The sequence below is a fragment of the Liolophura sinensis genome, chromosome 7 (assembly GCF_032854445.1).
Source record: "Liolophura sinensis isolate JHLJ2023 chromosome 7, CUHK_Ljap_v2, whole genome shotgun sequence".
NCBI classification, from domain to species: domain Eukaryota; kingdom Metazoa; phylum Mollusca; class Polyplacophora; order Chitonida; family Chitonidae; genus Liolophura; species Liolophura sinensis.
The window spans coordinates 13462719-13478451 of NC_088301.1; positions in this window are offsets into that span (position 1 = coordinate 13462719).

Below are 15733 nucleotides of genomic sequence, written 5' to 3' on the forward strand. Positions count from 1 at the left end.
TGCACTTACCTGAAATCAGGATGAATTATTTGTCTTCTTTGATCAGGTGAATGGATTGTGTAATATGCCAGAGGGGAGGCTGTTTTTATTGTAACATTTCCTTCCGTTATTTATATCCTTCAGTGGCACGGGCATAGTTAATGCGATTTGCGAAATCGTCATTTGTACAACAGAGAACCGACCATTATGGTTAAAGGATTTACTCTGTGGATCACACCGGGATTTGAACTCGGATCGAAATACAGCAATGCCAAATGAGATAAGGAGATATTGCTAGTTAGTATTGTTATGTTAGTATATTAAAACGCTTCCCTTTGCTAAACATAATCACGTGGTGAATATACTTATACAAAAATGAGAAAAGACAGATGAGAAAAGGCCGTCACCCACGTGATACTGTAATTGGTATTGAATTCTCCATGATCGCTTACGTCAGTGGTAACTGCCCCTCGCCACATTTATAATTTATTTTATGCAACCGACCATTCGCAGGTTGCTGCCAGACCTTCCCACGTATGTAACTTAGTTTTAAGAAGGAAATTAATTTACAACTGAAGTTATAACACATGCAGCCACCAGTTTGGATACGGCCGGGTATTTTTGGTAGTAATTTTTATAGCTTGATTATATTTAAGGGTAATCGCGAAAATCTGAAGTGGAATGACCATGTATTACCATAAAGATGGCCATTATATGTTGTGTAGGCAAACTGCAATTTGTTCTCTTTTTTGCCATAATGATGACCTATAGATTTAAGCGAGAAGATTGGCCAGGCGGATTTCTGTATCTTTTTTATTCCGATGTGAAGAAGCTTTTGTTATGGTCTCAAAAGAATAATTTTTGCAGTAGCTTTCAGCGAGATATAGCAGAATTCTATTCTAGAGATTTACTTTTAATGAAGGTATATCATTTGTACAGGCAATATATTGCAGGGAAGCGTTAATATTGATCTTTCCCATGTTGACGGGGATAGCGAGATCTCTTCATGTTACATAATACAACCTGAGTGATGTCCCCGCCGTAAAGCGTGCTAATTCCTGAATTAGCAAATGCGCCAATAAACACCTGATTTCTTCAGACAACAAGCATGCTTTCTTCATGGACAATACAGACTGACGTCATTCTAATTTCCTGTAGCTCTTGTATATGGCAATGTAGTAGAAACCAATGACACTTTTACAAGACTAAAGTCCGTCAAGTTTTTCAATAATGAGGTTAGATATCGTATGAAGTAAAATCGTCTATCAAGAGTGAGAAAACGCACACACAAGTTTAAACAAGTTTATTGTTTGCTAATTAGCACCTGCTCTAATGCAGCGTGCACTCAGTATCGTCTGCATATGTGTGGGAGGGTAGACTGATCGGACCATAACTTCATCAAAATGCTCTAGTGGGTAGACTGATCGGAGCGTACCTTCACGAACATAGTCTAGTGGGAAGACTGACCGGAACGTACCTTCACGAACATGGTCTAGTGGGTAGACTGACCGGAGCGTACTTTCACGAACATGGTCCAGTGGGTAGACTGATCACAACGTACCCTCCTCATCATGTTCTAGTGGGTTTGACTGATCGGACCGTGCCCTCCTCATCATGTTCTAGTGGGTTTGACTGATCGGATCGTACCTTCATCATCATGCTCTGAAATATTCTTGAGTACGGCGTAAAACACCAATCAAATAAATAAATAACATCATGCTCTAGTGGGTAGACAAACCCGACCGTACCCTCCTCATCATGTTCTACTGGGTAGACTGATCGTAACGTACCTTCAGAATCATGCTTTGGTCGGTAGACAGATGGGAACGTACCTTCATGATCATGCTATGGTCGGTAGAGAGATGGGAACGTACCTTCATGATCATGCTCTGGTCGGTAGACAGATCGGAACGTATACCTTCGTGATCATGCTTTAGTCGGTAGACAGATGGGAACGTACCCTCCTCATCATGCTCTAGTGGGTTTGATTGATCGGACCGTGCCCTCCTCATCATGTTCTGCTGGGTAGACTGATCGGAACGTACCCTCCTCATCATGCTCTAGTGGGTTTGACTGATCGGACCGTACCTTTCTGATCATGCTCTGGTCGGTAGATAGATCGTAACGTACCTTCATAATCATGCTCTGATCGGTAGACAGATGGGAACGTATCTTCATGATCATGCTCTGGTCGGTAGACAGAACGGAACGTACCTTCATGATCACGCGCTGGTCGGTAGACAGATCGGAACGTACCTTCATGATCATGCTCTTGTCGGTAGACAGATCGAAACGTACCTTTATCAACAAAGGTATACCGAAAGGTATACTGTGATTCTTTGTGGAGTAATCACAAGTAAACGGATTTCCCTAATGTGTGATGGGAAAGTTTTCTGACAATGGCGTGTAGGGTGTCCCCTGTTGCACATAAGCGGCAGGGTTCTAACAACTGACATGTTTACTCCATTATACTCTAAATGCCATGCTTAATGCGCTACCACGGTAATCCCTATGAAGACTACTTTTTAACGCGATATTATTTGTTTAGAACTATCACATTCTGCTTCATGCAATTATCACAAAAATCTATTCATTGCATCGGTCAGTCTCATTAGGCTACCGCTATGTTCTGTAAATGCCAATGTGAATAAAATACACAATTCATCAGTCGATATACGTTGTCCCAAATATTGTCATTTGAAGCCTAATTTTTTCTCTGGCTTTCACGAGGGTAGAAGGAATATTGTCGGGTGAAAATTATATTCAAGGTGGAAACAATATTCCTAGCTGAATGGGTGGAAACAGTATTCCTAGCTGGGTTGACACAGTATTTCTAGCTGAGTGGACACAGTATTTCTAACTGGGTGGAAACAATATTCATATCCGGTGGAAACAGTGTTCCTAACTGAATGGACACAGTATTTCTAGCTGGGAGTACACTGGCCCCGATGACTCAGTTGGTAGAACGTCCGCTTCGGGAGCAGTAGATTAAGGGTCAATCCTGGGTCGGTTCAGTATTGAGGGGATAGTGCAACTGGTTGACCCGTATCAGTATAATGGCGTGGGTGGGGCGGCTTAATTGTCTTCGATAAGTCGTCTCAGTGGAGCAGTACTAGATGAAAAAAGGTGCGGAAATCCGTCCTGCAATAAGGAGACACATTACACGTACCTACACTCTAAAGACTCCTTCGACGTCAAATGACTGAAAAACTGTTAAGTACGACGTAAAATTCTAATTGCTCACTTACTCACTCTGTCTGGTCGCACACAGTATTCCTACGAACAATATCCTTAGCTGTATGGGTGGAAACAGTATTAATAGCTGGGTGGAAACAGTATTAATAGCCGAGAGGACATAGTATCCCTACCTGGGTGGAAACAGTATTAATAGTCGAGAGGACATAGTATTCCTAGCTGGGTGGAAACAGTATTAATAGCCGACAGGACATAGTATCCCTAACTGGGTGGAAACAGTATTAATAGCCGAGAGGACATAGTATTCCTGGCTGGTTTGAAACAGTATTAATAGCGGAGAGGACATAGTATCCCTAGTTGGATGGAAACAGTATTAATAGCCGAGAGGACATAGTATCCCTAGCTGGGTAGAAAAAGTATTAATAGCCGAGAGGACATAGTATCCCTATCTGGGTGGAAACAGTATTAATAGCCAACAGGACATAGTATCCCTAGCTGTGTGGAAACAGTATTAATAGCCGACAGGACATAGTATCCCTACCTGGGTGGAAACAGTATTAATAGCCGAGAGGACATAGTATTCCTAGCTGGGTGGAAACAGTATTAATAGCCGAGAGGACATAGTATCCCTAGCTGTGTGGAAACAGTATTAATAGCCGACAGGACATAGTATCCCTAGCTGTGTGGAAACAGTATTAATAGCCGAGAGGACATAGTATTCCTAGCTGTGTGGAAACAGTATTAATAGCCGAGAGGACATAGTATTCCTAGCTGGGTGGAAACAGTATTAATAGCCGAGAGGACATAGTATTCCTACCTGGGTGGAAACAGTATTAATAGCCGACAGGACATAGTATTCCTAGCTGGGTGGAAACAGTATTAATAGCCGAGAGGACATAGTATCCCTAGCTGGGTGGAAACAGTATTAATAGTCGAGAGGACATAGTATTCCTAGCTGGGTGGAAACAGTATTAATAGCCGAGAGGACATAGTATCCCTAACTGGGTGGAAACAGTATTAATAGCCGACAGGACATAGTATCCCTAGCTGTGTGGAAACAGTATTAATAGCCGACAGGACATAGTATCCCTAGCTGTGTGTAAACAGTATTAATAGCCGAGAGGACATAGTATCCCTAGCTGGGTGGAAACAGTATGAATAGGAAACAGTATTAATAGCCGACAGGACATAGTATTCCTAGCTGGGTGGAAACAGTATTAATAGCCGAGAGGACATAGTATCCCTACCTGGGTGGAAACACTATTAATAGCCGAGAGGACATAGTATCCCTAGCTGTGTGTAAACAGTATTAATAGCCGAGAGGACATAGTATCCCTAGCTGTGTGGAAACAGTATTAATAGCCGAGAGGACATAGTATCCCTACCTGGGTGGAAACAGTATTAATAGCCGAGAGGACATAGTATCCCTAGCTGGGTGGAAACAGTATTAATAGCCGAGAGGACATAGTATCCCTAGCTGGGTGGAAACAGTATTAATATCTCCGTATTAATAGCCGAGAGGGCATAGTATCCCTGGCTGGGTGGAAACAGAGAGGACATAGTATTCCTAGCTGGTTTGAAACAGTATTAATAGCCGACAGGACATAGTATTCCTAGCTGTGTGTAAACAGTATTAATAGCCGAGAGGACATAGTATTCCTAGCTGGGTGGAAACAGTATGAATAGGAAACAGTATTAATAGCCGACAGGACATAGTATTCCTAGCTGGGTGGAAACAGTATTAATAGCCAACAGGACATAGTATCCCTACCTGGGTGGAAACAGTATTAATAGCCGAGAGGACATAGTATTCCTAGCTGGGTGGAAACAGTATTAATAGCGGAGAGGGCATAGTATCCCTGGCTGGGTGGAAACAGTATTAATAGCCGAGAGGACATAGTATTCCTAGCTGTGTGTAAACAGTATTAACAGCCGAGAGGGCATAGTATTCCTAGCTGGGTGGAAACAGTATTAATAGCCGAGAGGACATAGTATTCCTAGCTGGGTGGAAACAGTATTAATAGCCGAGAGGGCATAGTATTCCTAGCTGGTTTGAAACAGTATTAATAGTCGAGAGGACATAGTATCCCTAGTTGGATGGAAACAGTATTAATAGCCGAGAGGGCATAGTATCCCTAGCTGGGTAGAAAAAGTATTAATAGCGGAGAGGGCATAGTATCCCTAGCTGTGTGGAAGCAGTATTAATAGCCGAGAGGACATAGTATTCCTGGCTGGTTTGAAACAGTATTAATAGCGGAGAGGACAAAGTATCCCTAACTGGGTGGAAACCGTATTTCTTGCAGGGAAAACACAATGTTCCTGGGTTTGGAACAATATTCCTAGCTGCATGGGCGGAAAATGTATTTATAGCTTGGTGGGCACAGTATAACTGGGTGGAAACAATATTATTTTAAGTGGGTGAACATATAATATTTTAATATTTCAAGTGGATGAAAATATTTCCAGTCAGGTGGAAACTCCTGTGATACAAGAAGCCTTGTTCTTATATGTGAACCTACTGACTGAAGATGACAGAAACCGGCATTGTGAGCAAAATTATTATTATATTACGAGCGTTCCACGGCCCGAGTATGAAAATATGTATGTTGTAACAACATTTACCCGATCAGCTTTTTTCTATCCTCTTTGGACCCTTTCAGACCAGAACATGACAGCTGGCATCACGTGAGTACTCACCTGGGTGATAATCATTCCAGCCATGAGTAAATCTTTTTCAACAAGGTGAGAACTGTTTCCAGCCAGGTGAGGAATATATCAGCCCATGTGGAAACAAAGGAAAAGTTACAAAACATAAATAGCTAAATCTCGCTTGTAAGAATTTTACAATAGGTTTTCACAAAGACCCGCGTGGAAAGCCCTTTAATCAGGGTACGCTCCACCCTTGCTTCATGCACGAGCTAGTCACTAATCACGGATTTGACGCTTTAAATAGGTCCTCTTGTTGTACACGTGACGTCACGTGATAATTGTTTTCTACTAGGTGACAACTGTTTTCTCTGAGGTGACAATTGTTTGTTCACATGCAGGCGATCCCAAGTATTCCCACTCATGCAGGTGAAAATGTTTTCTTCTAGGGTGAGAACTCCCAACCAGGAAACAAAAACCTTACGTGCCTCATGACAGTTAACGACAAATGAAACGTCCTGAGTACAAAAAACAATCTCATCTGAACAACGCAGGGACTACGTGCATTTCATCATTGCAGGGCAAACCGTGCAAAAGCTAGGCTGCCGTTGCCATGGATATGCAATATTGGGAATGCAAAGAGGGACATTTATCAGATCCTGTATTGCATCTGTAAGAAATATATGTACTGCTGTGATTTGGCGTAAACCATAATCTTTCATCCATGTACGACTTTCTTAATAAATAACAAGGTCAACTGTAACTATAGAGATACCTGTATGTGTATAATAGCGGTTTCATATTTGGTCTTGAGGCTTCATAAAATGTAACCCTATATATTCGCTGGTACAGGGATCTGGCATTACACAGAAAGCTCGATGGAAACCTGTAACCCTCATCGTACATATTTACCGTTATAGAAGGATCTAGCATTACACAGAGAGCAGGATGGAAACTTGTAACCACCGTCGTATCTATTTACCGGTAGAGGGATCTGGCACTACACAGAGAGCAGGATGGAAACTTGTAACCACCGTCGTATCTATTTACGGGTAGAAGGATCTAGCATTACACAGAAAGCCAAATGGAAACCTGTAAACACCACTGTTTATATTCAATGGAAGAGGGATCCAGCATTACACAGAAAGCCCGATGGAAACTTGTAACCACTGTCGTACATATTCACCGGTAGAGGGATCTAGCATTACACAGCAAACCCGATGGAAACCTGTAATCACCACCGTATATATTCACTGTTGGAGGAATCTAGGATTATACATGTACAGAAAGCCCAGTCAAAACCTATAACCACACCTCCCCCTCCTTTCATCTCCCTCCTCTCAACCCCTTGACGATACTTCGCCACTGATGAATATCTACCTTTAACGGACATCAATCGTTAGAGGTAAATGTATACGTAGATACCCACGTTACATATGTAGGCCTGCGTGCATAAGATCAATAGTCGTGTGGTAACACTGATATCCCTCAATATAGCTACACATATACACTGAATATAATCTCAAACTAATATAAGGTGGATCAGCTTGTGCTTTTCATGGAAAGTCTGTCATGTTTGCCATTAATGTTGCCGACATTCCTTTAATATACCGGCGAATTCCATTCATACGATTCTCTGTACGAAATTCGATACAGAATACACAGACAAGCGCTGTATACACTTTCTATATTTTGAAAACTCGCAGGCCTATATGTATTTCAAGGAGAAACCTGACTGCAATAAAGCAGAGAGTATGACCAGGAAGGAATTGTGTACAATTTTATTGAAGTATCCCTTTGGCCTTCACCAGAATATTTTTCTTCATTAACTTGGAGAAGTCATCACCTGCGTCAGACAGTTTCAGATGGGTCGGTCTTTACACCTATGTTAATTCTTTGATGTTGGTTGAAGGCACATGTGCCATCATGCAGCGCAGCCATGACAGTTATCTGAACTAGACATACTGATTTGCTTGGGCCGAGGCCGCAGTTTGTTTAAAGGTTTAGTTTTGTATCTTTGAAAAATACATTTCATTTTATTTATTTATTTATTTCACTCTGTATTTATTTATTTATTTATTTAGCCTCTTTATATAGCCTTATACTCTTTAAATTGATCCATCCAATGTATTCACTTTAACCCTATGATTAATTACCATTGTGAAGCTTTTAATTTATTTGATGGGTGATTTACGTCAAATATTTCACTTTGACGTCGACGTCGACCATCATTATGGTGGGAGGAAGCCGGACAGAACCCAGGAGAAACCCACGATCATCCGCAGGTTGCTGACAGATCTTCCCACGTACGACCGGAGAGGAAGCCATCATAATCTCACATTGGTGAGAGGCTCCTGGAACGCTAACCAACTCGGTCCCTTGAAGTTTTAGAACAATTTCACAAATTAAAGGGCATATATAACGTAAGATACCAGTATATCAGTTTGTCTACACAATACAAGCACTGCTGTAGTGGTTATAGGGTGTTTTAAAGTTATAAGTCAGGATTAAATCTTAACCTAATACCAGTCTGGACCTAATAATACAACCTGGTCCAAATCAAAGCTAATGCCGACGTCTCATTGATTACTGCTTCGGTCCCTCCTGAAAAATGTGATCCTTGTCGTCACACACTGTATAGTGACCCACGCGTTGTACACTGACCCACACGTTGTATAGCGCCTCACTCGTTGTACAGTGACCCATACGCTGCACTGCGCCTCACACGTTGTACATTGACCCACACGCTGCACAGCGCCTCACACAATGTACAGTGACCCACACGTTGTACACTGACCCACACGCGTAGTGACCCATTCGTTGTACAGTGACCCACATGTTGTACAGTGACTCACACGCTGTACAATGACCCACGCGTTGTACAGCGCCTCACACTTTGTACAGTGACTCACACTTTGTACAGTGATCCACACGTTGTACAGTGACCCACACGTTGTACAGCGCCTCACACTATATACAGTGACTCACACGTTGTACAGTGACCCACACGTTGTACAGCGCCTCTCACTATATACAGTGACCCACACGTTGTACAGCGCCTCACACTATATACAGTGACTCACACGTTGTATAGCGCCCTACGCTTTGTACCGTGACACACGAGTTGTACGCACTGTGCACAGCGTCTCACCCGTTGTACAGCGCCTCACACTTTGTACAATGATCCACACGTTGTACAGTGCCTCACACTATATACAGTGATCAACGCGTTGTACAGCGCCTGACATTTTGTACAGTGATCCATGTGTTGTATAATCGTTGTACAGTGACACACACTTTGTACAGCGCCTCACACGTTGTACACTGACCCAGGCGTTGTACAGTGACCCACACGTTGTACAGCGCCTCACACTTGTACAGTGACCCACGCGTTGTACAGCGTTTCACATGTTGGACAGCCACTCACAGGTTGCACAGCCACTCACACTTTGTAAAGCGCCTCACACTTTGTAATGGTGACCCACACGTAATATTGGCTCACACATTACTTTAATTGTGTGCTCTTGGTAAAATACGCCCCTAACGTTTAAAAGAGGCCGTATCGGATATTTTTCGCCGAAAATGGATTGGGGCAAATTTGTAAAGCATCATGACTTTTATAAATTTTAGAATCATTTTACCACTATAAATAACACAGATAGGAGTAGCGGTAAATACAGAAAATTTCATTTGATTACAGCAAGTATGTATTGTGTTTGCACAAAAGTCTCCAGTATTGTCTCTTAAACGATGAGATAAATGGTCATTAACACTTAACTGGAAAAAAGCTTCTTTGCAGGTGATTATGTTGTAGTTGTTTTCATTTTATTTCAACAATTTTATTATCGGGAATATATGACGTCATAATTCTGGTCACAATACCAGACATTTCGTGCATGTTTGACATTTGAAAAAGCGAAACTTCAAATTAAAAGCCGAGAGCGCGTGTCACTAACTAAAGACAACTTCGATGGTGACTATGACTGAATTTACATATAGCTGAATATAGGCGAGAAACAGGCTATAGCTGTCCGTTTCACACTCGCCCTTTTTGGTCCTTTTGAGCTTTAACAATGTGCACGAGTTCAATATCCCAGGAGCTCGTATGGTCAAACACACTCAGAATCCATTTTGTCTTTGTAGCTATACACTTAATATTGAGTTCAAATCGAAAATACCGAGCAGGACAAAGCACACGTATTCGATATCGCTCATCGAAAATGATGTAATCTACAATAGTCACGTGACATGCTATGCCTCATTTATCACTCTACCGACTGCTGTTTACATTCACTTGGTGTTCTAGAATGCATTCATTCCATTAAACGATGTTTTTGTATGTATATACATACATGCACATATGAGTAAACTACGGTGGCCCCTTAGTGCCATTCGAAATTTTAGTATTGATTTACAATAATTCAGAGGGCTTTGTAATGACACTTATCATTATGAACAAAGAATCTGAAGCATATGCAAAAGGAAATCAACGCAGAAACAAAAACTTTTCACACAAAATTCATAAATTCCACAGTGAAAACATTTTCCTCGTGATGAAAACATTCACCGGAGAGAAAACCTTTGCACCGCGGAGGAAACCTTTTCACCGAGGAGAAAACGTTTTTCACTGTTTTTCGAAGTTTACAGCTGAATTTGTCAATTTTGTCCACAATACTTTTGTGCTGGCGTTAATTCCCTCTTCTATGTACTTTAAATTCTTTGATCTTGTAATAATAACCTTTCATTAGAAAAAACTTGAAGCACGGTGAATCATTAGAAAATGGTAACAATCACAAATGGCACTAACGGGCCACCGTAGTAAACCGACTGACGACGGGCAGGAGACACAACACAGCGACGATACATTGGGAGTTATGGTGATGGGATAAATTATTCATATTTGATTTTAGTTTTGTAAGCTAATTTCCAAAGGTCGGTGGTTTTCCACAGACACTTCGGTTTTCTCCATATATATATTACTGTATGTTACTGCCATCGTACACACCTATAAGTGAAAACTTCTTGAGTATGTCACTGGCGTTAAAACCACACTGGACTAAATGTGTATGTATCAATACAGCGTTCCACATAAAGTTTAGAAAATATATACATGTTTACTGGGTGACTTTGCGCAACCGAGATGTGGCAGTTAAAGGTTAACAAAACTTTGCACATCGAGAAAATCGAAAGCGCCGCCAACCGGGCGTGAATCACACAAAAGCGTTTTTTGCCTCTTAACCATATGTGCGAGCATGGGGTAACGCTGACGCGACATCACCTTTCCGGTTGCTCAAACGTAGCGCATTGTATTCTTTGGCTTTGTAAGAATTTTAGATTACAAGTTACCAAGCACGTGAGAAGACATGCATGCTGTGGCAGTTTTGGTCTGTTTCCACCTATGTTTGGCTGTTATTTATTGTGTTTTCTATTAAGCATTGATGAAATAAACACAATGGTTGAGAATATCTTCTTACCGTACTTGTCACATTACACATGGATTGTAGAATTCTTGTAGCACCATGCAAGGTTCAGTGGAATTAAATAAATAATACCAGTAACGGAATACTAGCTGCATAATTTCGTCTGCGTGTGGACACAGTTTAACAGAGATAGGCTCACGCCACTGGTAAACATTAGACACTCAACGAAAATGCTATGAACTATTTTTTCAACCATTATTAGCATGTATTTGACATACAGGACTGGTTTGACCAATCCACTCCCTTGGCCGATAATCAACAAGCGTATACCCTATACCATACTCCAGAGATACAAGGCCTTTGGGGTCAAGTGAAAATGAAAAGCATGGTAACAGCAATATTTGAATGAAACTATATGGAATCTTTAATTTCCTCTTCAATGATTGCTAGCAATTGATGTATAATTCTTGGGCTGGACCTTCCTTGTATGGACAAAAGTAAAATGTTGGCGGGACAAGTTGGTCGATATACTGAGGACAGGGTCACTCGGATATCAGGTGATAATGTTTACACAGGACGGCTGCCCACAGGACACTTCACGTGACTTTGTAGTCAAGGTGGCGGGAGCCTTTCTATAGTTATGGTGACCACCGGTTGTGTTCACGTCCTGGATGATACAGAAAGAATAGGTCCCGTGGTTTGACCTTTGTGTTTAGTCCTATCTTTTTACTTATTTATTTGATTGGCGCTTTAAGCCGAGTTAAAGAAATTTCACTTATACGATGGTGGCCAGCTTTATGGAAGGAGGAAACCGAGGAGTCCGGGAAAATCCCTACAACCATCCGCAGGCTGCTGGAAGACCTTCCAATATACAGCCGGGGAAGAAGCCAGCATGAACTCGAAGTAACCGCATTGGTGAGAGGCTCCTGGGTCATCACGCTAGTCCCCTTGGCCACGGGTTCCCCTAGTCCTTTCTACACCCAGTCATTAATGAAAGCATGTATATACTGTCAATCCCACGCACAGACCTGTTGTCGAAACTAATTTTGTCATATGAAGGGCATGTCAACGTTATAAGCAATTTGTGTAATGTACTGAATTTACAATACAGGTATGACGCTTTTTTTTAAATATTCTTTTATTTTAAAGTTTATTTTCTTGTTCAGAAAAAATCCAGCAAACTACCATCTGTTTCTTGTAACTGATTTTGTCATAAATACATGTATTCAGGATGTGACAGTGTCTGAAACTTCCATTTCATAAGCCAGATACAAATAAGTTAACAAAATGTGTACATATGTGTGCTCTCAGTGGATACTAATTTTTACTGCAAGTTCACTTTAGCGAAATAGCACTACAAGGCCACTCGGTAAAATTTTTCAAACATCCATATTGTAAATTCATTATCTTTTTGTATGTGTATTCTTTTTATCGGTTAGAAATACTCAAGCTTCATTTGTACAGACCTATCTGAGTAGATGCCCTATATGACAAGTAGACATCTGTGATACTGTCGCTTACAACAGCAACGTGGTATTTCGAAAGGAAGGGCCTGTATAGGCATCATTTCGGGAATAACTCGTAAATTTTAATCGTAAGTCCAAAGTTTTACCAGTCAGTACACAATAAGACAGGTAGTATTGTCTTGTGAAGCCATCGTATGTTGTAAACTTGTAACCAAGGATCTGAATTTTTACCTTTAATGAAATTGGATTTCAAGTCACACTGGATTTCAAGACGACAAAAAAGGAATGCAAATTGTGAACCAAGGACATGTGGAACATCTGGGTTAAAAGATATAGCCAAAAAATGGTAGACCGTGTAAAACCTCACGTGAATTAAATGGGCATGATATTCAAGTGATATAGCATTATGAATATATTTATTTTAATTATTTATTTGATTGCTGTTAGACGCGATACTCAAGAATTTTCATTTATAAGCTGGGTTATATGGGTTCGGGAAACCAGAGTGCTCGGGGGAAAACCAACGACCTTAGGCAAATTTCTGAAAACTTTCCCATGTGACCGACAGAATATGTACACTAATGTTAGACAGCGTCTCCTAACCAGCTGACTGTCAGCTAAGCCGCACTTGCGTAGTGAGAGTGACGGAATCTAAAATTTCCTTGTCTCAGGCCGGTTCCACTATAAAATAATATGGCTCTGATACCAGCCTGCTATACAAGCAAACCATGTAATATAACAATAATTATGGGAATGGTCTATGATTTCCAGCGTCTGTCTTCTTAGTACAATGGCTGTGTAACTCATAGCATGATCATGCATTTTGCGCCCAGTATATATAGCAATTTGCGCTAGAACTATCCGCTTTTATGATTCAGCCAAAGCCATATGTAGCTCTGGAGCCAGTCCAACGCTACCACGCAATTAAGCACCTTCATGAACAAGGTCACAAAATACTAGAATGTAGCACCTTTGTCCTGGCTGTACGTTGCGGGGCAAGTGTGACTAGGTGATGAGTAATCACTGACGATGCTCTTTGCATGGTTTAATCTACCTCTTCTTTTCCTTTGTTTTTCTTTCTTTTTTTTTTTTTTTTATATCTCGTCTACATCATACCCTGCCACTACCCTAATTACTTCCGATAAGATTACATTCGCTCATTAGCTTAGCGTAACTCTCTCAGTTTTTCAGTTGAGTGGTTCTTGATATGAAGGACAGATTGTGCAACATGATGACCGAAATGGACGCCCAGAATTCGCTGTCAAGCCTTATTTCATGCATGAAGTAGATAAGACAGTTTCGAAAGCCAAGTTTATTGGCACATACGTTATACGTGCACCACGGTACCAAAGACTAACGAGTAAGGCGGGCGATTGACCGGCATGGTTACAAATAACAGTATCGATTACGATTTTAGACTTTCTCTTTCTGGTAGTCGGCAGTCGCTTCATGCACTAAGGCAGCAAAGGACATTTCTGATAACTGTGCGTAGCTTCCCAATGTCAGATGGAGATATTTGCTTGGCCTCTTCTGTTTATGCTGCTATACTGATCAGATGTTCCTCAAATCATTGGCCCCCGGGCTGTGCCCGGTTTCCACCCACCATAATGCTGGCCGCCGTCGTATAAGTGAAATATTCTTGAGCACGGCGTAAAACACCAATCAAACAAACAAACAAACAAATCAAATCATTGGATTGCCAAGAAAATTGCCGATGTGGCGTTAAGCCATAATGATTCATTAATTCATTCGAATTCATAACTTGAGAGGCGTTTTATCCTATACATAAAATCATGTGGGAATGTTGCATAAATGCTATATGCAAATGTTGCAAGCTTTGTAAACTTGCATGCGCGCTTTAAACACGTAAAGGAACCTCTCATTGGCTAAGGTTGTTAAGAGGCTGGGTAGTTGCGACTAGAACAGACCCTTGCAATGCTATTCAGGTCGTATGTTCAACTCCAGCACTCGCTGTTTCGGCTGCCGCTTCAAGTCAACAGACGACGTTAAAGCCCAAGCACTTACTCTCACTCAGGCCAAGAGGTTTGCCGAGCAACGCCTCTGTCAATTCTATTCTATTTTGGACAGAATCTGAACAAGGTGACAAGCAGTCAAAACGTTGAACGGTGCCATGCAATTTTTACAAGACAGTCATTCAGCCATGGATATATACTGATATATGAAGCCGTTTGAATATGGCTGTAACAGGGCACCTGTATTATAACCCGTTAACTTCCTTTCAGACGCGCCTCTTACCCAGTGTCCTGATATTAAAGAAGAAAATTTAAATATCAATCAAATACCATTGAAAAGAGTATGCATTTCCTCGTAGGTGCATGCCATAAAAAATTTGAATATGTACCTAAATTAAAGTCCGCGTCAACATCCGCTGTGGGCGACTCATTTTGTCTAAGAACTAGTCCTAAAGTCTTCTGTGTTAGGAGGAGAATTGCCGTGGGAAACCACTGAAGTGCAGTTCGTACATTTCCGGTAGAACTCTTCTTCCCAGAAGTAAGCGAACAGTACACTTGTTTTCCGCTTGGAGATCGGGAAACCGGAATGTTGGACGTAGGTTCCGAGTTCACACAAGCCGGCAGTTTTAACGACTCTCATTGGCCCCCAGCATAAATTACAGGGTGTTTAAGATGGATGGACTCAGTATGGCGAGGGAAAATCGCAAAATTATGCAGCAGGCACCACCAGACAGAAAAAAATGTGCTCTTTTCACCCTATAGGGTCATGTTTTTAAGTTTTCTTCTGTAAAGTAAACGTCTATGCGCCAAGGGAGATTACTACATACCTGCCATCCACGAAGCCTTAAAACGCGTTAATATGAATGGCCTTTGACCATTCTTTTACTTCAAATTTGCCTGTGGTCAATTCTAAACCGAGGCATCCGTGGCCAAGTGGTTAGCAAGTGGGAGCAGCAAATGACCCATGGGCCTCTGACCAGCTGTGTAGCTGTGAGTTCAAGCCCAGCTCATGCTGGCTTCCTCTTAGGCCGTACGTTAATGTTAAGTTTCATAA